A 24541-nucleotide genomic window follows, 5' to 3' on the forward strand; every position below is an offset into this window, starting at 1 on the left:
TATTGAAGGTGATGCAAACGAATACAAAAAGTGGAATCATGTCATATGTTTGTACTAGATTAAGTTATACAAGGTTGGAATGTTGTTACATAATTTCAAATATAATAATTCATATATTTGACAATAATCAGAAAACAATTGAAATCACACTGTGGATATTTTAGAGTGCATAATTGCATTGGGCAAGAGCTCTCAAACTAGGCAAATGACATTCTCCATCACTAAAGGCATTTGATATGCATATCTATTGATTTGGTGTTTTGCCTATTTGCTGTGTACAACTTTTGATGATACACCTTTGATGATATATTTAGGCAGATTATATATTTTTTACCTGTTTTTGCATGACATCACATTTCATGTGTGTTTCTGCATATGTACCAATATCTTCAAATCAACCTAAACCTACCAAGGGCCCAACTGGACATCCAATGACAGTGTATGCACTAGCTTTATAGAAGCAGCACTTCTTAGTTTTTACCATGCAAAGGCCTTTAGCCTACATTCGTCCTTCGTAATTACGTCACAGACTCCTACCTCCATCACCTTTACCTGCAGCTGAATATCTCGCCGGGTGCGGTGGCATGTCCCTGTAATCCAAGTCACTGGGAGGCTGAGGTTGGTGGATCAAGTGAGCTGAGGAGCTCTGGGCTGCAGCACGCTATGTCGAACGGGTGTCCACGCTAAGTTCGGTATCGATATGGTGTTTCTGGGGGAGCCCGGGACCACCAGGTTGTCTAAGGAGGGGTGAACCGGCCCAGGTCGGAAACGAAGCAGGTCAAATCCCCCGTGCTGTCCAGTAGTGGGATAATACCTGTGAGTAGATGCTGCAGTGCAGCCTTGGCAAAACATCGAGACCTAATCTTTTCATTTTTTAAAAACCTATTTTTATCTGCTACACGAATTGTCACTTCGAAATGTTTATCAGACCATGAAAAGTTGACACTTTTTTGCAGCTTTCCAAAAACAATTACCGTTATACCTTCTGATAATCGAGAATTATACTGACTACTACTGACGAAATGTGTGAATACCGGTAACAAAATGCAGCACGGACCGTTGAGGGAGTAGTAAGTGCTAGCGCGATGCTTAGCATGAAACTGAGGCCAGCTCTCCCATCACCCTCGACAGACAGACAGTTCGGATAGGTTCATTTACCTGCGTGAAATGAGCCACAATAATGATTAGCCAAATCATTGGAATTTGAGATTCACCTTCAATTAAGTCCCTTATTGAAGGTGATGCAAACGAATACAAAAAGTGGAATCATGTCATATGTTTGTACTAGATTAAGTTATACAAGGTTGGAATGTTGTTACATAATTTCAAATATAATAATTCATATATTTGACAATAATCAGAAAACAATTGAAATCACACTGTGGATATTTTAGAGTGCATAATTGCATTGGGCAAGAGCTCTCAAACTAGGCAAATGACATTCTCCATCACTAAAGGCATTTGATATGCATATCTATTGATTTGGTGTTTTGCCTATTTGCTGTGTACAACTTTTGATGATACACCTTTGATGATATATTTAGGCAGATTATATATTTTTTACCTGTTTTTGCATGACATCACATTTCATGTGTGTTTCTGCATATGTACCAATATCTTCAAATCAACCTAAACCTACCAAGGGCCCAACTGGACATCCAATGACAGTGTATGCACTAGCTTTATAGAAGCAGCACTTCTTAGTTTTTACCATGCAAAGGCCTTTAGCCTACATTCGTCCTTCGTAATTACGTCACAGACTCCTACCTCCATCACCTTTACCTGCAGCTGAATATCTCGCCGGGTGCGGTGGCATGTCCCTGTAATCCAAGTCACTGGGAGGCTGAGGTTGGTGGATCAAGTGAGCTGAGGAGCTCTGGGCTACAGCACGCTATGTCGAACGGGTGTCCACGCTAAGTTCGGTATCGATATGGTGTTTCTGGGGGAGCCCGGGACCACCAGGTTGTCTAAGGAGGGGTGAACCGGCCCAGGTCGGAAACGAAGCAGGTCAAATCCCCCGTGCTGTCCAGTAGTGGGATAATACCTGTGAGTAGATGCTGCAGTGCAGCCTTGGCAAAACATCGAGACCTAATCTTTTCATTTTTTAAAAACCTATTTTTATCTGCTACACGAATTGTCACTTCGAAATGTTTATCAGACCATGAAAAGTTGACACTTTTTTGCAGCTTTCCAAAAACAATTACCGTTATACCTTCTGATAATCGAGAATTATACTGACTACTACTGACGAAATGTGTGAATACCGGTAACAAAATGCAGCACGGACCGTTGAGGGAGTAGTAAGTGCTAGCGCGATGCTTAGCATGAAACTGAGGCCAGCTCTCCCATCACCCTCGACAGACAGACAGTTCGGATAGGTTCATTTACCTGCGTGAAATGAGCCACAATAATGATTAGCCAAATCATTGGAATTTGAGATTCACCTTCAATTAAGTCCCTTATTGAAGGTGATGCAAACGAATACAAAAAGTGGAATCATGTCATATGTTTGTACTAGATTAAGTTATACAAGGTTGGAATGTTGTTACATAATTTCAAATATAATAATTCATATATTTGACAATAATCAGAAAACAATTGAAATCACACTGTGGATATTTTAGAGTGCATAATTGCATTGGGCAAGAGCTCTCAAACTAGGCAAATGACATTCTCCATCACTAAAGGCATTTGATATGCATATCTATTGATTTGGTGTTTTGCCTATTTGTTGTGTACAACTTTTGATGATACACCTTTGATGATATATTTAGGCAGATTATATATTTTTTACCTGTTTTTGCATGACATCACATTTCATGTGTGTTTCTGCATATGTACCAATATCTTCAAATCAACCTAAACCTACCAAGGGCCCAACTGGACATCCAATGACAGTGTATGCACTAGCTTTATAGAAGCAGCACTTCTTAGTTTTTACCATGCAAAGGCCTTTAGCCTACATTCGTCCTTCGTAATTACGTCACAGACTCCTACCTCCATCACCTTTACCTGCAGCTGAATATCTCGCCGGGTGCGGTGGCATGTCCCTGTAATCCAAGTCACTGGGAGGCTGAGGTTGGTGGATCAAGTGAGCTGAGGAGCTCTGGGCTGCAGCATGCTATGTCGAACGGGTGTCCACGCTAAGTTCGGTATCGATATGGTGTTTCTGGGGGAGCCCGGGACCACCAGGTTGTCTAAGGAGGGGTGAACCGGCCCAGGTCGGAAACGAAGCAGGTCAAATCCCCCGTGCTGTCCAGTAGTGGGATAATACCTGTGAGTAGATGCTGCAGTGCAGCCTTGGCAAAACATCGAGACCTAATCTTTTCATTTTTTAAAAACCTATTTTTATCTGCTACACGAATTGTCACTTCGAAATGTTTATCAGACCATGAAAAGTTGACACTTTTTTGCAGCTTTCCAAAAACAATTACCGTTATACCTTCTGATAATCGAGAATTATACTGACTACTACTGACGAAATGTGTGAATACCGGTAACAAAATGCAGCACGGACCGTTGAGGGAGTAGTAAGTGCTAGCGCGATGCTTAGCATGAAACTGAGGCCAGCTCTCCCATCACCCTCGACAGACAGACAGTTCGGATAGGTTAATTTACCTGCGTGAAATGAGCCACAATAATGATTAGCCAAATCATTGGAATTTGAGATTCACCTTCAATTAAGTCCCTTATTGAAGGTGATGCAAACGAATACAAAAAGTGGAATCATGTCATATGTTTGTACTAGATTAAGTTATACAAGGTTGGAATGTTGTTACATAATTTCAAATATAATAATTCATATATTTGACAATAATCAGAAAACAATTGAAATCACACTGTGGATATTTTAGAGTGCATAATTGCATTGGGCAAGAGCTCTCAAACTAGGCAAATGACATTCTCCATCACTAAAGGCATTTGATATGCATATCTATTGATTTGGTGTTTTGCCTATTTGCTGTGTACAACTTTTGATGATACACCTTTGATGATATATTTAGGCAGATTATATATTTTTTACCTGTTTTTGCATGACATCACATTTCATGTGTGTTTCTGCATATGTACCAATATCTTCAAATCAACCTAAACCTACCAAGGGCTCAACTGGACATCCAATGACAGTGTATGCACTAGCTTTATAGAAGCAGCACTTCTTAGTTTTTACCATGCAAAGGCCTTTAGCCTACAACCGTCCTTCGTAATTACGTCACAGACTCCTACCTCTATCACTGAATATCTCGCCGGGTGCGGTGGCATGTGTCTGTAATCCAAGTCACTGGGAGGCTGAGGTTGGTGGATCAAGTGAGCTGAGGAGCTCTGGGCTGCAGCATGCTATGTCGAACGGGTGTCCACGCTAAGTTCGGTATCGATATGGTGTTTCTGGGGGAGCCCGGGACCACCAGGTTGTCTAAGGAGGGGTGAACCGGCCCAGGTCGGAAACGAAGCAGGTCAAATCCCCCGTGCTGTCCAGTAGTGGGATAATACCTGTGAGTAGATGCTGCAGTGCAGCCTTGGCAAAACATCGAGACCTAATCTTTTCATTTTTTAAAAACCTATTTTTATCTGCTACACGAATTGTCACTTCGAAATGTTTATCAGACCATGAAAAGTTGACACTTTTTTGCAGCTTTCCAAAAACAATTACCGTTATACCTTCTGATAATCGAGAATTATACTGACTACTACTGACGAAATGTGTGAATACCGGTAACAAAATGCAGCACGGACCGTTGAGGGAGTAGTAAGTGCTAGCGCGATGCTTAGCATGAAACTGAGGCCAGCTCTCCCATCACCCTCGACAGACAGACAGTTCGGATAGGTTAATTTACCTGCGTGAAATGAGCCACAATAATGATTAGCCAAATCATTGGAATTTGAGATTCACCTTCAATTAAGTCCCTTATTGAAGGTGATGCAAACGAATACAAAAAGTGGAATCATGTCATATGTTTGTACTAGATTAAGTTATACAAGGTTGGAATGTTGTTACATAATTTCAAATATAATAATTCATATATTTGACAATAATCAGAAAACAATTGAAATCACACTGTGGATATTTTAGAGTGCATAATTGCATTGGGCAAGAGCTCTCAAACTAGGCAAATGACATTCTCCATCACTAAAGGCATTTGATATGCATATCTATTGATTTGGTGTTTTGCCTATTTGCTGTGTACAACTTTTGATGATACACCTTTGATGATATATTTAGGCAGATTATATATTTTTTACCTGTTTTTGCATGACATCACATTTCATGTGTGTTTCTGCATATGTACCAATATCTTCAAATCAACCTAAACCTACCAAGGGCCCAACTGGACATCCAATGACAGTGTATGCACTAGCTTTATAGAAGCAGCACTTCTTAGTTTTTACCATGCAAAGGCCTTTAGCCTACAACCGTCCTTCGTAATTACGTCACAGACTCCTACCTCTATCACTGAATATCTCGCCGGGTGCGGTGGCATGTGTCTGTAATCCAAGTCACTGGGAGGCTGAGGTTGGTGGATCAAGTGAGCTGAGGAGCTCTGGGCTGCAGCACGCTATGTCGAACGGGTGTCCACGCTAAGTTCGGTATCGATATGGTGTTTCTGGGGGAGCCCGGGACCACCAGGTTGTCTAAGGAGGGGTGAACCGGCCCAGGTCGGAAACGAAGCAGGTCAAATCCCCCGTGCTGTCCAGTAGTGGGATAATACCTGTGAGTAGATGCTGCAGTGCAGCCTTGGCAAAACATCGAGACCTAATCTTTTCATTTTTTAAAAACCTATTTTTATCTGCTACACGAATTGTCACTTCGAAATGTTTATCAGACCATGAAAAGTTGACACTTTTTTGCAGCTTTCCAAAAACAATTACCGTTATACCTTCTGATAATCGAGAATTATACTGACTACTACTGACGAAATGTGTGAATACCGGTAACAAAATGCAGCACGGACCGTTGAGGGAGTAGTAAGTGCTAGCGCGATGCTTAGCATGAAACTGAGGCCAGCTCTCCCATCACCCTCGACAGACAGACATTTCGGATAGGTTAATTTACCTGCGTGAAATGAGCCACAATAATGATTAGCCAAATCATTGGAATTTGAGATTCACCTTCAATTAAGTCCCTTATTGAAGGTGATGCAAACGAATACAAAAAGTGGAATCATGTCATATGTTTGTACTAGATTAAGTTATACAAGGTTGGAATGTTGTTACATAATTTCAAATATAATAATTCATATATTTGACAATAATCAGAAAACAATTGAAATCACACTGTGGATATTTTAGAGTGCATAATTGCATTGGGCAAGAGCTCTCAAACTAGGCAAATGACATTCTCCATCACTAAAGGCATTTGATATGCATATCTATTGATTTGGTGTTTTGCCTATTTGCTGTGTACAACTTTTGATGATACACCTTTGATGATATATTTAGGCAGATTATATATTTTTTACCTGTTTTTGCATGACATCACATTTCATGTGTGTTTCTGCATATGTACCAATATCTTCAAATCAACCTAAACCTACCAAGGGCCCAACTGGACATCCAATGACAGTGTATGCACTAGCTTTATAGAAGCAGCACTTCTTAGTTTTTACCATGCAAAGGCCTTTAGCCTACATTCGTCCTTCGTAATTACGTCACAGACTCCTACCTCCATCACCTTTACCTGCAGCTGAATATCTCGCCGGGTGCGGTGGCATGTCCCTGTAATCCAAGTCACTGGGAGGCTGAGGTTGGTGGATCAAGTGAGCTGAGGAGCTCTGGGCTGCAGCATGCTATGTCGAACGGGTGTCCACGCTAAGTTCGGTATCGATATGGTGTTTCTGGGGGAGCCCGGGACCACCAGGTTGTCTAAGGAGGGGTGAACCGGCCCAGGTCGGAAACGAAGCAGGTCAAATCCCCCGTGCTGTCCAGTAGTGGGATAATACCTGTGAGTAGATGCTGCAGTGCAGCCTTGGCAAAACATCGAGACCTAATCTTTTCATTTTTTAAAAACCTATTTTTATCTGCTACACGAATTGTCACTTCGAAATGTTTATCAGAACATGAAAAGTCGACACTTTTTTGCAGCTTTCCAAAAACAATTACCGTTATACCTTCTGATAATCGAGAATTATACTGACTACTACTGACGAAATGTGTGAATACCGGTAACAAAATGCAGCACGGACCGTTGAGGGAGTAGTAAGTGCTAGCGCGATGCTTATAGCATGAAACTGAGGCCAGCTCTCCCATCACCCTCGACAGACAGACAGTTCGGATAGGTTCATTTACCTGCGTGAAATGAGCCACAATAATGATTAGCCAAATCATTGGAATTTGAGATTCACCTTCAATTAAGTCCCTTATTGAAGGTGATGCAAACGAATACAAAAAGTGGAATCATGTCATATGTTTGTAATAGATTAAGTTATACAAGGTTGGAATGTTGTTACATAATTTCAAATATAATAATTCATATATTTGACAATAATCAGAAAACAATTGAAATCACACTGTGGATATTTTAGACTGCATAATTGCATTGGGCAAGAGCTCTCAAACTAGGCAAATGACATTCTCCATCACTAAAGGCATTTGATATGCATATCTATTGATTTGGTGTTTTGCCTATTTGTTGTGTACAACTTTTGATGATACACCTTTGATGATATATTTAGGCAGATTATATATTTTTTACCTGTTTTTGCATGACATCACATTTCATGTGTGTTTCTGCATTATGTACCAATATCTTCAAATCAACCTAAACCTACCAAGGGCCCAACTGGACATCCAATGACAGTGTATGCACTAGCTTTATAGAAGCAGCACTTCTTAGTTTTTACCATGCAAAGGCCTTTAGCCTACAACCGTCCTTCGTAATTACGTCACAGATTCCTACCTCTATCACTGAATATCTTGCCGGGTGCGGTGGCATGTGCCTGTAATCCAAGTCCCTGGGAGGCTGAGGTTGGTGGATCAAGTGAGCTGAGGAGCTCTGGGCTGCAGCACGCTATGTCGAACGGGTGTCCACGCTAAGTTCGGTATCGATATGGTGTTCCTGGGGGAGCCCGGGACCACCAGGTTGTCTAAGGAGGGGTGAACCGGCCCAGGTCGGAAACGAAGCAGGCCAAATCCCTCGTGCTGTCCAGTAGTGGGATAATATCTGTGAGTAGATGCTGCAGTGCAGCCTTGGCAAAACATCGAGACCTAATCTTTTCATTTTTTAAAAACCTATTTTTATCTGCTACACGAATTGTCACTTCGAAATGTTTATCAGACCATGAAAAGTTGACACTTTTTTGCAGCTTTCCAAAAACAATTACCGTTATACCTTCTGATAATCGAGAATTATACTGACTACTACTGACGAAATGTGTGAATACCGGTAACAAAATGCAGCACGGACCGTTGAGGGAGTAGTAAGTGCTAGCGCGATGCTTAGCATGAAACTGAGGCCAGCTCTCCCATCACCCTCGACAGACAGACAGTTCGGATAGGTTAATTTACCTGCGTGAAATGAGCCACAATAATGATTAGCCAAATCATTGGAATTTGAGATTCACCTTCAATTAAGTCCCTTATTGAAGGTGATGCAAACGAATACAAAAAGTGGAATCATGTCATATGTTTGTACTAGATTAAGTTATACAAGGTTGGAATGTTGTTACATAATTTCAAATATAATAATTCATATATTTGACAATAATCAGAAAACAATTGAAATCACACTGTGGATATTTTAGAGTGCATAATTGCATTGGGCAAGAGCTCTCAAACTAGGCAAATGACATTCTCCATCACTAAAGGCATTTGATATGCATATCTATTGATTTGGTGTTTTGCCTATTTGCTGTGTACAACTTTTGATGATACACCTTTGATGATATATTTAGGCAGATTATATATTTTTTACCTGTTTTTGCATGACATCACATTTCATGTGTGTTTCTGCATATGTACCAATATCTTCAAATCAACCTAAACCTACCAAGGGCCCAACTGGACATCCAATGACAGTGTATGCACTAGCTTTATAGAAGCAGCACTTCTTAGTTTTTACCATGCAAAGGCCTTTAGCCTACATTCGTCCTTCGTAATTACGTCACAGACTCCTACCTCCATCACCTTTACCTGCAGCTGAATATCTCGCCGGGTGCGGTGGCATGTCCCTGTAATCCAAGTCACTGGGATGCTGAGGTTGGTGGATCAAGTGAGCTGAGGAGCTCTGGGCTACAGCACGCTATGCCGAACGGGTGTCCACGCTAAGTTCGGTATCGATATGGTGTTTCTGGGGGAGCCCGGGACCACCAGGTTGTCTAAGGAGGGGTGAACCGGCCCAGGTCGGAAACGAAGCAGGTCAAATCCCCCGTGCTGTCCAGTAGTGGGATAATACCTGTGAGTAGATGCTGCAGTGCAGCCTTGGCAAAACATCGAGACCTAATCTTTTCATTTTTTAAAAACCTATTTTTATCTGCTACACGAATTGTCACTTTGAAATGTTTATCAGACCATGAAAAGTCGACACTTTTTTGCAGCTTTCCAAAAACAATTACCGTTATACCTTCTGATAATCGAGAATTATACTGACTACTACTGACGAAATGTGTGAATACCGGTAACAAAATGCAGCACGGACCGTTGAGGGAGTAGTAAGTGCTAGCGCGATGCTTATAGCATGAAACTGAGGCCAGCTCTCCCATCACCCTCGACAGACAGACAGTTCGGATAGGTTCATTTACCTGCGTGAAATGAGCCACAATAATGATTAGCCAAATCATTGGAATTTGAGATTCACCTTCAATTAATAAGTCCCTTATTGAACGTGATGCAAACGAATACAAAAGTGGAATCATGTCATATGTTTGTACTAGATTAAGTTATACAAGGTTGGAATGTTGTTACATAATTTCAAATATAATAATTCATATATTTGACAATAATCAGAAAACAATTGAAATCACACTGTGGATATTTTAGACTGCATAATTTCATTGGGCAAGAGGTCTCAAACTAGGCAAATTACATTCTCCATCACTAAAGGCATTTGATATGCATATCTATTGATTTGGTGTTTTGCCTATTTGCTGTGTACAACTTTTGATGATACACCTTTGATGATATATTTAGGCAGATTATATATTTTTTACCTGTTTTTGCATGACATCACATTTCATGTGTGTTTCTGCATATGTACCAATATCTTCAAATCAACCTAAACCTACCAAGGGCCCAACTGGACATCCAATGACAGTGTATGCACTAGCTTTATAGAAGCAGCACTTCTTAGTTTTTACCATGCAAAGGCCTTTAGCCTACAACCGTCCTTCGTAATTACGTCACAGACTCCTACCTCTATCACTGAATATCTCGCCGGGTGCGGTGGCATGTGTCTGTAATCCAAGTCACTGGGAGGCTGAGGTTGGTGGATCAAGTGAGCTGAGGAGCTCTGGGCTGCAGCACGCTATGTCGAACGGGTGTCCACGCTAAGTTCGGTATCGATATGGTGTTTCTGGGGGAGCCCGGAACCACCAGGTTGTCTAAGGAGGGGTGAACCGGCCCAGGTCGGAAACGAAGCAGGTCAAATCCCCCGTGCTGTCCAGTAGTGGGATAATACCTGTGAGTAGATGCTGCAGTGCAGCCTTGGCAAAACATCGAGACCTAATCTTTTCATTTTTTAAAAACCTATTTTTATCTGCTACACGAATTGTCACTTCGAAATGTTTATCAGACCATGAAAAGTTGACACTTTTTTGCAGCTTTCCAAAAACAATTACCGTTATACCTTCTGATAATCGAGAATTATACTGACTACTACTGACGAAATGTGTGAATACCGGTAACAAAATGCAGCACGGACCGTTGAGGGAGTAGTAAGTGCTAGCGCGATGCTTAGCATGAAACTGAGGCCAGCTCTCCCATCACCCTCGACAGACAGACAGTTCGGATAGGTTAATTTACCTGCGTGAAATGAGCCACAATAATGATTAGCCAAATCATTGGAATTTGAGATTCACCTTCAATTAAGTCCCTTATTGAAGGTGATGCAAACGAATACAAAAAGTGGAATCATGTCATATGTTTGTACTAGATTAAGTTATACAAGGTTGGAATGTTGTTACATAATTTCAAATATAATAATTCATATATTTGACAATAATCAGAAAACAATTGAAATCACACTGTGGATATTTTAGAGTGCATAATTGCATTGGGCAAGAGCTCTCAAACTAGGCAAATGACATTCTCCATCACTAAAGGCATTTGATATGCATATCTATTGATTTGGTGTTTTGCCTATTTGCTGTGTACAACTTTTGATGATACACCTTTGATGATATATTTAGGCAGATTATATATTTTTTACCTGTTTTTGCATGACATCACATTTCATGTGTGTTTCTGCATATGTACCAATATCTTCAAATCAACCTAAACCTACCAAGGGCCCAACTGGACATCCAATGACAGTGTATGCACTAGCTTTATAGAAGCAGCACTTCTTAGTTTTTACCATGCAAAGGCCTTTAGCCTACAACCGTCCTTCGTAATTACGTCACAGACTCCTACCTCTATCACTGAATATCTCGCCGGGTGCGGTGGCATGTGTCTGTAATCCAAGTCACTGGGAGGCTGAGGTTGGTGGATCAAGTGAGCTGAGGAGCTCTGGGCTGCAGCACGCTATGTCGAACGGGTGTCCACGCTAAGTTCGGTATCGATATGGTGTTTCTGGGGGAGCCCGGGACCACCAGGTTGTCTAAGGAGGGGTGAACCGGCCCAGGTCGGAAACGAAGCAGGTCAAATCCCCCGTGCTGTCCAGTAGTGGGATAATACCTGTGAGTAGATGCTGCAGTGCAGCCTTGGCAAAACATCGAGACCTAATCTTTTCATTTTTTAAAAACCTATTTTTTTCTGCTACACGAATTGTCACTTCGAAATGTTTATCAGACCATGAAAAGTCGACACTTTTTTGCAGCTTTCCAAAAACAATTACCGTTATACCTTCTGATAATCGAGAATTATACTGACTACTACTGACGAAATGTGTGAATACCGGTAACAAAATGCAGCACGGACCGTTGAGGGATTAGTAAGTGCTAGCGCGATGCTTAGCATGAAACTGAGGCCAGCTCTCCCATCACCCTCGACAGACAGACAGTTCGGAAAGGTTAATTTACCTGCGTGAAATGAGCCACAATAATGATTAGCCAAATCATTGGAATTTGAGATTCACCTTCAATTAATAAGTCCCTTATTGAAGGTGATGCAAACGAATACAAAAAGTGGAATCATGTCATATGTTTGTACTAGATTAAGTTATACAAGGTTGGAATGTTGTTACATAATTTCAAATATAATAATTCATATATTTGACAATAATCAGAAAACAATTGAAATCACACTGTGGATATTTTAGAGTGCATATGTTATGGTGCGTGAATGAGGACCCAAAAGCGAATTAACAAAACAGAGTTACTTTAATGACGAAACACACGTAGGCTCAGATGGACAGGCAGATTCCGACAGGACAGGACAAGGTTAGATGAACAGGCAGATTCCGACAGGACAGGACAAGGTTGCAGCAAACACGACGATAGTCTGGTTCAGGCATGAGTAACACAAACGAGAATCCGACAAAGACAGGAACAAAAACAGAGAGAGATATAGAGGACTAATCAGAGGGAAAAAGGGAACAGGTGGGAAAAGGGGTGACGAGGTAGTTAGGAGGAGACAAGGAACAGCTGGGGGAAAGAGGGGGAGAAAAGGTAACCTAATAACGACCAGCAGAGGGAGACAGGGTGAAGGGAAAGGACAGAAACAAGACACAACATGACAATACATGACAGTACCCCCCCACTCACCGAGCGCCTCCTGGCGCACTCGAGGAGGAAACCTGGCGGCAACGGAGGAAATCATCGATCAGCGCACGGTCCAGCACGTCCCGAGAGGGAACCCAACTCCTCTCCTCAGGACCGTACCCCTCCCAATCTACTAGGTACTGATGACCACGGCCCCGAGGACGCATGTCCAAAATCCTACGGACCCTGTAGATGGGTGCGCCCTCGACAAGGATGGGGGGGGGGGGGGGGGGAAGACGAGCGGGGGCGCGAAGAACGGGCTTGACACAGGAGACATGGAAGACCGGGTGGACGCGACGAAGATATCGCGGAAGAAGAAGTCGAACTGCGACAGGATTGATGATCTGGGAAATACGGAACGGACCAATGAACCGCGGGGTCAACTTGCGAGAAGCGGTCTTAAGGGGAAGGTTCTGAGTGGAGAGCCAAACTCTCTGACCGCGACAATATCTAGGACTCTTAGTTCTATGCTTATTAGCAGCCCTCACAGTCTGCGCCCTATAACGGCAAAGTGCAGACCTGACCCTCTTCCAGGTGCGCTCGCAACGTTGGACAAAAGCCTGAGCGGAGGGAACGCTGGACTCGGCGAACTGAGATGAGAACAGCGGAGGCTGGTACCCGAGGCTACTCTGAAAAGGAGATAGCCCGGTCGCAGACGAAGGAAGCGAGTTGTGGGCGTATTCTGCCCAGGGGAGCTGTTCTGACCAAGACGCAGGGTTGCGAAAAGAAAGACTGCGTAAGATGCGACCAATAGTCTGATTGGCCCGTTCTGCTTGACCGTTAGACTGGGGGTGAAAGCCGGAAGAGAGACTGACGGAAGCCCCAATCAAACGGCAAAACTCCCTCCAAAATTGAGACGTGAATTGCGGACCTCTGTCCGAAACGACGTCTGACGGAAGGCCATGAATTCTGAAAACATTCTCGATGATGATTTGTGCCGTCTCTTTAGCAGAAGGAAGCTTAGCAAGGGGAATAAAATGAGCCGCCTTAGAGAACCTGTCGACAACCGTAAGAATAACAGTCTTCCCCGCTGACGAAGGCAGTCCGGTGACAAAATCTAAGGCGATGTGAGACCACGGTCGAGAGGGAATGGGAAGCGGCCTGAGACGGCCGGCAGGAGGGGAGTTACCGGACTTAGTCTGCGCGCAGACCGAACAAGCAGCCACGAAGCGACGCGTGTCATGCTCCCGGGTGGGCCACCAAAAACGCTGGCGAATGGAAGCAAGCGTACCCCGAACGCCAGGGTGGCCGGCTAACTTGGCAGAGTGAGCCCACTGAAGAACGGCCAGACGAGTAGGAACGGGAACGAAAAGAAGGTTCCTGGGACAAGCGCGCGGCGACGGAGTTTGAGTGAGTGCTTGCTTTACCTGCCTCTCAATTCCCCAGACAGTCAACCCGACAACACGCCCCTCAGGGAGAATCCCCTCGGGGTCAGTGGAGGCTACTGAAGAACTGAAGAGACGAGATAAAGCATCAGGCTTGGTGTTCTTAGAGCCCGGACGATAAGAAATCACGAACTCGAAACGAGCGAAAAACAGCGCCCAGCGCGCCTGACGCGCATTAAGTCGTTTGGCAGAACGGATGTACTCAAGGTTCCTATGGTCAGTCCAAACGACAAAAGGAACGGTCGCCCCCTCCAACCACTGTCGCCATTCGCCTAGGGCTAAGCGGATGGCGAGCAGTTCGCGGTTTCCCACATCATAGTTACGTTCCGACGGCGACAGGCGATGAGAAAAATACGCGCAAGGGTGGACCTTGTCGTCAGAGAGGGAGCGCTGAGAAAGAATGGCTCCCACGCCCACCTCTGACGCGTCAACCTCGACCACGAACTGTCTAGAGACGTCAGGTGTAACAAGGATAGGAGCGGATGTAAAACGATTCTTGAGGAGATCAAAAGCTCCCTGGGCGGAAACGGACCACTTAAAGCACGTCTTGACAGAAGTAAGGGCTGTGAGAGGAGCTGCCACCTGACCGAAATTACGGATGAAACGACGATAGAAGTTCGCGAAGCCGAGAAAGCGCTGCAGCTCGACGCGTGACTTAGGGACGGGCCAATCAATGACAGCCTGGACCTTAGCGGGATCCATCTTAATGCCTTCAGCGGAAATAACAGAACCGAGAAATGTGACGGAGGAGGCATGAAAAGTGCACTTCTCAGCCTTCACAAAAAGACAATTCTCTAAAAGGCGCTGGAGGACACGTCGAACGTGCTGAACATGAATCTGGAGTGACGGTGAAAAAATCAGGATATCGTCAAGGTAAACGAAAACAAAGATGTTCAGCATGTCTCTCAGGACATCATTGACTAATGCCTGAAAGACAGCTGGAGCGTTAGCGAGGCCGAAAGGAAGAACCCGGTATTCAAAGTGCCCTAACGGAGTGTTAAACGCCGTCTTCCACTCGTCCCCCTCCCTGATGCGCACGAGATGGTAAGCGTTACGAAGGTCCAACTTAGTGAAAAACCTGGCTCCCTGCAGGATCTCGAAGGCTGAAGACATAAGAGGAAGCGGATAACGATTCTTCACTGTTATGTCATTCAGCCCTCGATAATCTATGCAGGGGCGCAGGGACCCGTCCTTCTTCTTAACAAAAAAAAACCCCGCTCCGGCGGGAGAGGAGGAGGGGACTATGGTACCGGCGGCAAGAGCTACAGACAAATAATCTTCGAGAGCCTTACGTTCGGGAGCCGACAGAGAGTATAGTCTACCCCGGGGGGGAGTGGTTCCCGGAAGGAGATCAATACTACAATCATACGACCGGTGTGGAGGAAGAGAGGTGGCCCTGGACCGACTGAACACCGTGCGCAGATCGTGATATTCCTCCGGCACCCCTGTCAAATCACCAGGCTCCTCCTGTGAAGAAGAGACAGAGGAAACAGGAGGGATAGCAGACATTAAACATTTCACATGACAAGAGACGTTCCAGGAGAGGATAGAATTACTAGACCAATTAATAGAAGGATTATGACAAACTAGCCAGGGATGGCCCAAAACAACAGGTGTAAAAGGTGAACGAAAAATTAAAAAAGAAATGGTTTCGCTATGATTACCAGAGACAGTGAGGGTTAAAGGTAGCGTCTCACGCTGAATCCTGGGGAGAGGACTACCATCCAAGGCGAACAAGGCCGTGGGCTCCCTTAACTGTCTGAGAGGAATGTCATGTTCCCGAGCCCAGGTCTCGTCCATAAAACAGCCCTCCGCCCCAGAGTCTATTAAGGCACTGCAGGAAGCTGACGAACCGGTCCAGCGTAGATGGACCGACAAGGTAGTGCAGGATCTTGAAGGAGAGACAGGAGTAGTAGCGCTCACCAGTAGCCCTCCGCTTACTGATGAGCTCTGGCTTTTACTGGACATGAAGTGACAAAATGACCAGCAGAACCGCAATAGAGACAGAGGCGGTTGGTGATTCTCCGTTCCCTCTCCTTAGTCGAGATGTGGATACCTCCCAGCTGCATAGGCTCAGCACCCGAGCCGGCAGAGGAAGATGGTAGTGATGCGGAGAGGGGGGCAACGGAGAACGCGAGCTCCTTTCCACGAGCTCGGTGACGAAGATCAACCCGTCGCTCAATGCGAATAGCGAGTTCAATCAAGGAATCCACGCTGGAAGGAACCTCCCGGGAGAGAATCTCATCCTTTACCTCTGCGCGGAGACCCTCCAGAAAACGAGCGAGCAAAGCCGGCTCGTTCCAGCCACTGGAGGCAGCAAGAGTGCGAAACTCAATAGAGTAGTCTGTTATGGATCGATTACCTTGACATAGGGAAGACAGGGCCCTGGAAGCCTCCTCCCCAAAAACAGATCGATCAAAAACCCGTATCATCTCCTCCTTAAAGTCCTGATACTGGTTAGTACACTCAGCCCTTGCCTCCCAGATTGCCGTGCCCCACTCACGAGCCCGTCCAGTAAGGAGAGATATGACGTAGGCGACACGAGCAGTGCTCCTGGAGTAAGTGTTGGGCTGGAGAGAAAACACAATATCACACTGGGTGAGGAACGAGCGGCATTCAGTGGGCTCCCCAGAGTAACACGGCGGGTTATTGATTCTGGGCTCCGGAGATTCGAAAGCCCTGGAAGTGGCCAGTGGATCGAGGCGGAGATGGTGAACCTGTTCTGTGAGGTTGGAGACTTGGGTGGCCAGGGTCTCAACGGCATGTCGAGCAGCAGACAATTCCTGCTCGTGTCTGCCTAGCATCGCTCCCTGGATCTCGACGGCAGAGTGGAGAGGATCCGAAGTCGCTGGGTCCATTCTTGGTCGGATTCTTCTGTTATGGTGCGTGAATGAGGACCCAAAAGCGAATTAACAAAACAGAGTTACTTTAATGACGAAACACACGTAGGCTCAGATGGACAGGCAGATTCCGACAGGACAGGACAAGGTTAGATGAACAGGCAGATTCCGACAGGACAGGACAAGGTTGCAGCAAACACGACGATAGTCTGGTTCAGGCATGAGTAACACAAACGAGAATCCGACAAAGACAGGAACAAAAACAGAGAGAGATATAGAGGACTAATCAGAGGGAAAAAGGGAACAGGTGGGAAAAGGGGTGACGAGGTAGTTAGGAGGAGACAAGGAACAGCTGGGGGAAAGAGGGGGAGAAAAGGTAACCTAATAACGACCAGCAGAGGGAGACAGGGTGAAGGGAAAGGACAGAAACAAGACACAACATGACAATACATGACAGCATAATTGCATTGGGCAAGAGCTCTCAAACTAGGCAAATGACATTCTCCATCACTAAAGGCATTTGATATGCATATCTATTGATTTGGTGTTTTGCCTATTTGTTGTGTACAACTTTTGATGATACACCTTTGATGATATATTTAGGCAGATTATATATTTTTTACCTGTTTTTGCATGACATCACATTTCATGTGTGTTTCTGCATATGTACCAATATCTTCAAATCAACCTAAACCTACCAAGGGCCCAACTGGACATCCAATGACAGTGTATGCACTAGCTTTATAGAAGCAGCACTTCTTAGTTTTTACCATGCAAAGGCCTTTAGCCTACAACCGTCCTTCGTAATTACGTCACAGACTCCTACCTCTATCACCTTTACCTGCAGCTGAATATCTCGCCGGGTGCGGTGGCATGTGCCTGTAATCCAAGTCACTGGGAGGCTGAGGTTGGTGGATCAAGTGCGCTGAGGAGCTCTGGCCTGCAGCATGCTATGTCGAACGGGTGTCCACGCTAAGTTCGGTATCGATATGGTGTTTCTGGGGGAGCCCGGGACCACCAGGTTGTCTAAGGAGGGGTGAACCGGCCCAGGTCGGAAACGAAGCAGGTCAAATCCCCCGTGCTGTCCAGTAGTGGGATAATACCTGTGAGCAGATGCTGCAGTGAAGCCTTGGCAAAACATCGAGACCTAATCTTTTCATTTTTTAAAAACCTATTTTTATCTGCTACACGAATTGTCACTTCGAAATGTTTATCAGACCATGAAAAGTCGACACTTTTTTGCAGCTTTCCAAAAACAATTACCGTTATACCTTCTGATAATCGAGAATTATACTGACTACTACTGACGAAATGTGTGAATACCGGTAACAAAATGCAGCACGGACCGTTGAGGGATTAGTAAATGCTAGCGCGATGCTTAGCATGAAACTGAGGCCAGCTCTCCCATCACCCTCGACAGACAGACAGTTCGGAAAGGTTCATTTACCTGCGTGAAATGAGCCACAATAATGATTAGCCAAATCATTGGAATTTGAGATTCACCTTCAATTAATAAGTCCCTTATTGAAGGTGATGCAAACGAATACAAAAAGTGGAATCATGTCATATGTTTGTACTAGATTAAGTTATACAAGGTTGGAATGTTGTTACATAATTTCAAATATAATAATTCATATATTTGACAATAATCAGAAAACAATTGAAATCACACTGTGGATATTTTAGAGTGCATAATTGCATTGGGCAAGAGCTCTCAAACTAGGCAAATGACATTCTCCATCACTAAAGGCATTTGATATGCATATCTATTGATTTGGTGTTTTGCCTATTTGTTGTGTACAACTTTTGATGATACACCTTTGATGATATATTTAGGCAGATTATATATTTTTTACCTGTTTTTGCATGACATCACATTTCATGTGTGTTTCTGCATATGTACCAATATCTTCAAATCAACCTAAACCTACCAAGGGCCCAACTGGACATCCAATGACAGTGTATGCACTAGCTTTATAGAAGCAGCACTTCTTAGTTTTTACCATGCAAAGGCCTTTAGCCTACAACCGTCCTTCGTAATTACATCACAGACTCCTACCTCTATCACTGAATATCTTGCCGGGTGCGGTGGCATGTGCCTGTAATCCAAGTCACTGGGAGGCTGAGGTTGGTGGATCAAGTGCGCTGAGGAGCTCTGGCCTGCAGCACGCTATGTCGAACTGGTGTCCACACTAAGTTCGGTATCGATATGGTGTTTCTGGGGGAGCCCGGGACCACCAGGTTGTCTAAGGAGGGGTGAACCGGCCCAGGTCGGAAACGAAGCAGGTCAAATCCCCGTGCTGTCCAGTAGTGGGATAATACCTGTGAGTAGATGCTGCAGTGCAGCCTTGGCAAAACATCGAGACCTAATCTTTTCATTTTTTAAAAACCTATTTTTATCTGCTACACGAATTGTCACTTCGAAATGTTTATCAGACCATGAAAAGTTGACACTTTTTTGCAGCTTTCCAAAAACAATTACCGTTATACCTTCTGATAATCGAGAATTATACTGACTACTACTGACGAAATGTGTGAATACCGGTAACAAAATGCAGCACGGACCGTTGAGGGAGTAGTAAGTGCTAGCGCGATGCTTATAGCATGAAACTGAGGCCAGCTCTCCCATCACCCTCGACAGACAGACAGTTCGGATAGGTTCATTTACCTGCGTGAAATGAGCCACAATAATGATTAGCCAAATCATTGGAATTTGAGATTCACCTTCAATTAATAAGTCCCTTATTGAACGTGATGCAAACGAATACAAAAAGTGGAATCATGTCATATGTTTGTACTAGATTAAGTTATACAAGGTTGGAATGTTGTTACATAATTTCAAATATAATAATTCATATATTTGACAATAATCAGAAAACAATTGAAATCACACTGTGGATATTTTAGACTGCATAATTTCATTGGGCAAGAGGTCTCAAACTAGGCAAATTACATTCTCCATCACTAAAGGCATTTGATATGCATATCTATTGATTTGGTGTTTTGCCTATTTGCTGTGTACAACTTTTGATGATACACCTTTGATGATATATTTAGGCAGATTATATATTTTTTACCTGTTTTTGCATGACATCACATTTCATGTGTGTTTCTGCATATGTACCAATATCTTCAAATCAACCTAAACCTACCAAGGGCCCAACTGGACATCCAATGACAGTGTATGCACTAGCTTTATAGAAGCAGCACTTCTTAGTTTTTACCATGCAAAGGCCTTTAGCCTACAACCGTCCTTCGTAATTACGTCACAGACTCCTACCTCTATCACTGAATATCTCGACGGGTGCGGTGGCATGTGTCTGTAATCCAAGTCACTGGGAGGCTGAGGTTGGTGGATCAAGTGAGCTGAGGAGCTCTGGGCTGCAGCACGCTATGTCGAACGGGTGTCCACGCTAAGTTCGGTATCGATATGGTGTTTCTGGGGGAGCCCGGGACCACCAGGTTGTCTAAGGAGGGGTGAACCGGCCCAGGTCCGAAACGAAGCAGGTCAAATCCCCCGTGCTGTCCAGAAGTGGGATAATACCTGTGAGTAGATGCTGCAGTGCAGCCTTGGCAAAACATCGAGACCTAATCTTTTCATTTTTTAAAAACCTATTTTTATCTGCTACACGAATTGTCACTTCGAAATGTTTATCAGACCATGAAAAGTTGACACTTTTTTGCAGCTTTCCAAAAACAATTACCGTTATACCTTCTGATAATCGAGAATTATACTGACTACTACTGACGAAATGTGTGAATACCGGTAACAAAATGCAGCACGGACCGTTGAGGGAGTAGTAAGTGCTAGCGCGATGCTTAGCATGAAACTGAGGCCAGCTCTCCCATCACCCTCGACAGACAGACAGTTCGGATAGGTTAATTTACCTGCGTGAAATGAGCCACAATAATGATTAGCCAAATCATTGGAATTTGAGATTCACCTTCAATTAAGTCCCTTATTGAAGGTGATGCAAACGAATACAAAAAGTGGAATCATGTCATATGTTTGTACTAGATTAAGTTATACAAGGTTGGAATGTTGTTACATAATTTCAAATATAATAATTCATATATTTGACAATAATCAGAAAACAATTGAAATCACACTGTGGATATTTTAGAGTGCATAATTGCATTGGGCAAGAGCTCTCAAACTAGGCAAATGACATTCTCCATCACTAAAGGCATTTGATATGCATATCTATTGATTTGGTGTTTTGCCTATTTGCTGTGTACAACTTTTGATGATACACCTTTGATGATATATTTAGGCAGATTATATATTTTTTACCTGTTTTTGCATGACATCACATTTCATGTGTGTTTCTGCATATGTACCAATATCTTCAAATCAACCTAAACCTACCAAGGGCCCAACTGGACATCCAATGACAGTGTATGCACTAGCTTTATAGAAGCAGCACTTCTTAGTTTTTACCATGCAAAGGCCTTTAGCCTACATTCGTCCTTCGTAATTACGTCACAGACTCCTACCTCCATCACCTTTACCTGCAGCTGAATATCTCGCCGGGTGCGGTGGCATGTCCCTGTAATCCAAGTCACTGGGAGGCTGAGGTTGGTGGATCAAGTGAGCTGAGGAGCTCTGGGCTACAGCACGCTATGTCGAACGGGTGTCCACGCTAAGTTCGGTATCGATATGGTGTTTCTGGGGGAGCCCGGGACCACCAGGTTGTCTAAGGAGGGGTGAACCGGCCCAGGTCGGAAACGAAGCAGGTCAAATCCCCCGTGCTGTCCAGTAGTGGGATAATACCTGTGAGTAGATGCTGCAGTGCAGCCTTGGCAAAACATCGAGACCTAATCTTTTCATTTTTTAAAAACCTATTTTTATCTGCTACACGAATTGTCACTTCGAAATGTTTATCAGACCATGAAAAGTCGACACTTTTTTGCAGCTTTCCAAAAACAATTACCGTTATACCTTCTGATAATCGAGAATTATACTGACTACTACTGACGAAATGTGTGAATACCGGTAACAAAATGCAGCACGGACCGTTGAGGGAGTAGTAAGTGCTAGCGCGATGCTTATAGCATGAAACTGAGGCCAGCTCTCCCATCACCCTCGACAGACAGACAGTTCGGATAGGTTCATTTACCTGCGTGAAATGAGCCACAATAATGATTAGCCAAATCATTGGAATTTGAGATTCACCTTCAATTAATAAGTCCCTTATTGAACGTGATGCAAACGAATACAAAAAGTGGAATCATGTCATATGTTTGTACTAGATTAAGTTATACAAGGTTGGAATGTTGTTACATAATTTCAAATATAATAATTCATATATTTGACAATAATCAGAAAACAATTGAAATCACACTGTGGATATTTTAGACTGCATAATTTCATTGGGCAAGAGGTCTCAAACTAGGCAAATTACATTCTCCATCACTAAAGGCATTTGATATGCATATCTATTGATTTGGTGTTTTGCCTATTTGCTGTGTACAACTTTTGATGATACACCTTTGATGATATATTTAGGCAGATTATATATTTTTTACCTGTTTTTGCATGACATCACATTTCATGTGTGTTTCTGCATATGTACCAATATCTTCAAATCAACCTAAACCTACCAAGGGCCCAACTGGACATCCAATGACAGTGTATGCACTAGCTTTATAGAAGCAGCACTTCTTAGTTTTTACCATGCAAAGGCCTTTAGCCTACATTCGTCCTTCGTAATTACGTCACAGACTCCTACCTCCATCACCTTTACCTGCAGCTGAATATCTCGCCGGGTTCGGTGGCATGTCCCTGTAATCCAAGTCACTGGGAGGCAGAGGTTGGTGGATCAAGTGAGCTGAGGAGCTCTGGGCTACAGCACGCTATGTCGAACGGGTGTCCACGCTAAGTTCGGTATCGATATGGTGTTTCTGGGGGAGCCCGGGACCACCAGGTTGTCTAAGGAGGGGTGAACCGGCCCAGGTCGGAAACGAAGCAGGTCAAATCCCCCGTGCTGTCCAGTAGTGGGATAATACCTGTGAGTAGATGCTGCAGTGCAGCCTTGGCAAAACATCGAGACCTAATCTTTTCATTTTTTAAAAACCTATTTTTATCTGCTACACGAATTGTCACTTCGAAATGTTTATCAGACCATGAAAAGTCGACACTTTTTTGCAGCTTTCCAAAAACAATTACCGTTATACCTTCTGATAATCGAGAATTATACTGACTACTACTGACGAAATGTGTGAATACCGGTAACAAAATGCAGCACGGACCGTTGAGGGAGTAGTAAGTGCTAGCGCGATGCTTATAGCATGAAACTGAGGCCAGCTCTCCCATCACCCTCGACAGACAGACAGTTCGGATAGGTTCATTTACCTGCGTGAAATGAGCCACAATAATGATTAGCCAAATCATTGGAATTTGAGATTCACCTTCAATTAATAAGTCCCTTATTGAACGTGATGCAAACGAATACAAAAAGTGGAATCATGTCATATGTTTGTACTAGATTAAGTTATACAAGGTTGGAATGTTGTTACATAATTTCAAATATAATAATTCATATATTTGACAATAATCAGAAAACAATTGAAATCACACTGTGGATATTTTAGACTGCATAATTTCATTGGGCAAGAGGTCTCAAACTAGGCAAATTACATTCTCCATCACTAAAGGCATTTGATATGCATATCTATTGATTTGGTGTTTTGCCTATTTGCTGTGTACAACTTTTGATGATACACCTTTGATGATATATTTAGGCAGATTATATATTTTTTACCTGTTTTTGCATGACATCACATTTCATGTGTGTTTCTGCATATGTACCAATATCTTCAAATCAACCTAAACCTACCAAGGGCCCAACTGGACATCCAATGACAGTGTATGCACTAGCTTTATAGAAGCAGCACTTCTTAGTTTTTACCATGCAAAGGCCTTTAGCCTACAACCGTCCTTCGTAATTACGTCACAGACTCCTACCTCTATCACTGAATATCTCGCCGGGTGCGGTGGCATGTGTCTGTAATCCAAGTCACTGGGAGGCTGAGGTTGGTGGATCAAGTGAGCTGAGGAGCTCTGGGCTGCAGCACGCTATGTCGAACGGGTGTCCACGCTAAGTTCGGTATCGATATGGTGTTTCTGGGGGAGCCCGGGACCACCAGGTTGTCTAAGGAGGGGTGAACCGGCCCAGGTCGGAAACGAAGCAGGTCAAATCCCCCGTGCTGTCCAGTAGTGGGATAATACCTGTGAGTAGATGCTGCAGTGCAGCCTTAGCAAAACATCAAGACCTAACCTTTTCATTTTTTAAAAACCTATTTTTATCTGCTACACGAATTGTCACTTCGAAATGTTTATCAGACCATGAAAAGTCGACACTTTTTTGCAGCTTTCCAAAAACAATTACCGTTATACCTTCTGATAATAGAGAATTATACTGACTACTACTGACGAAATGTGTGAATGCGATGCTTAGCATGA

The sequence above is a fragment of the Oncorhynchus clarkii genome, chromosome 8 (assembly GCF_045791955.1).
Source record: "Oncorhynchus clarkii lewisi isolate Uvic-CL-2024 chromosome 8, UVic_Ocla_1.0, whole genome shotgun sequence".
In the NCBI taxonomy this organism is placed as follows: Eukaryota; Metazoa; Chordata; class Actinopteri; order Salmoniformes; family Salmonidae; genus Oncorhynchus; species Oncorhynchus clarkii.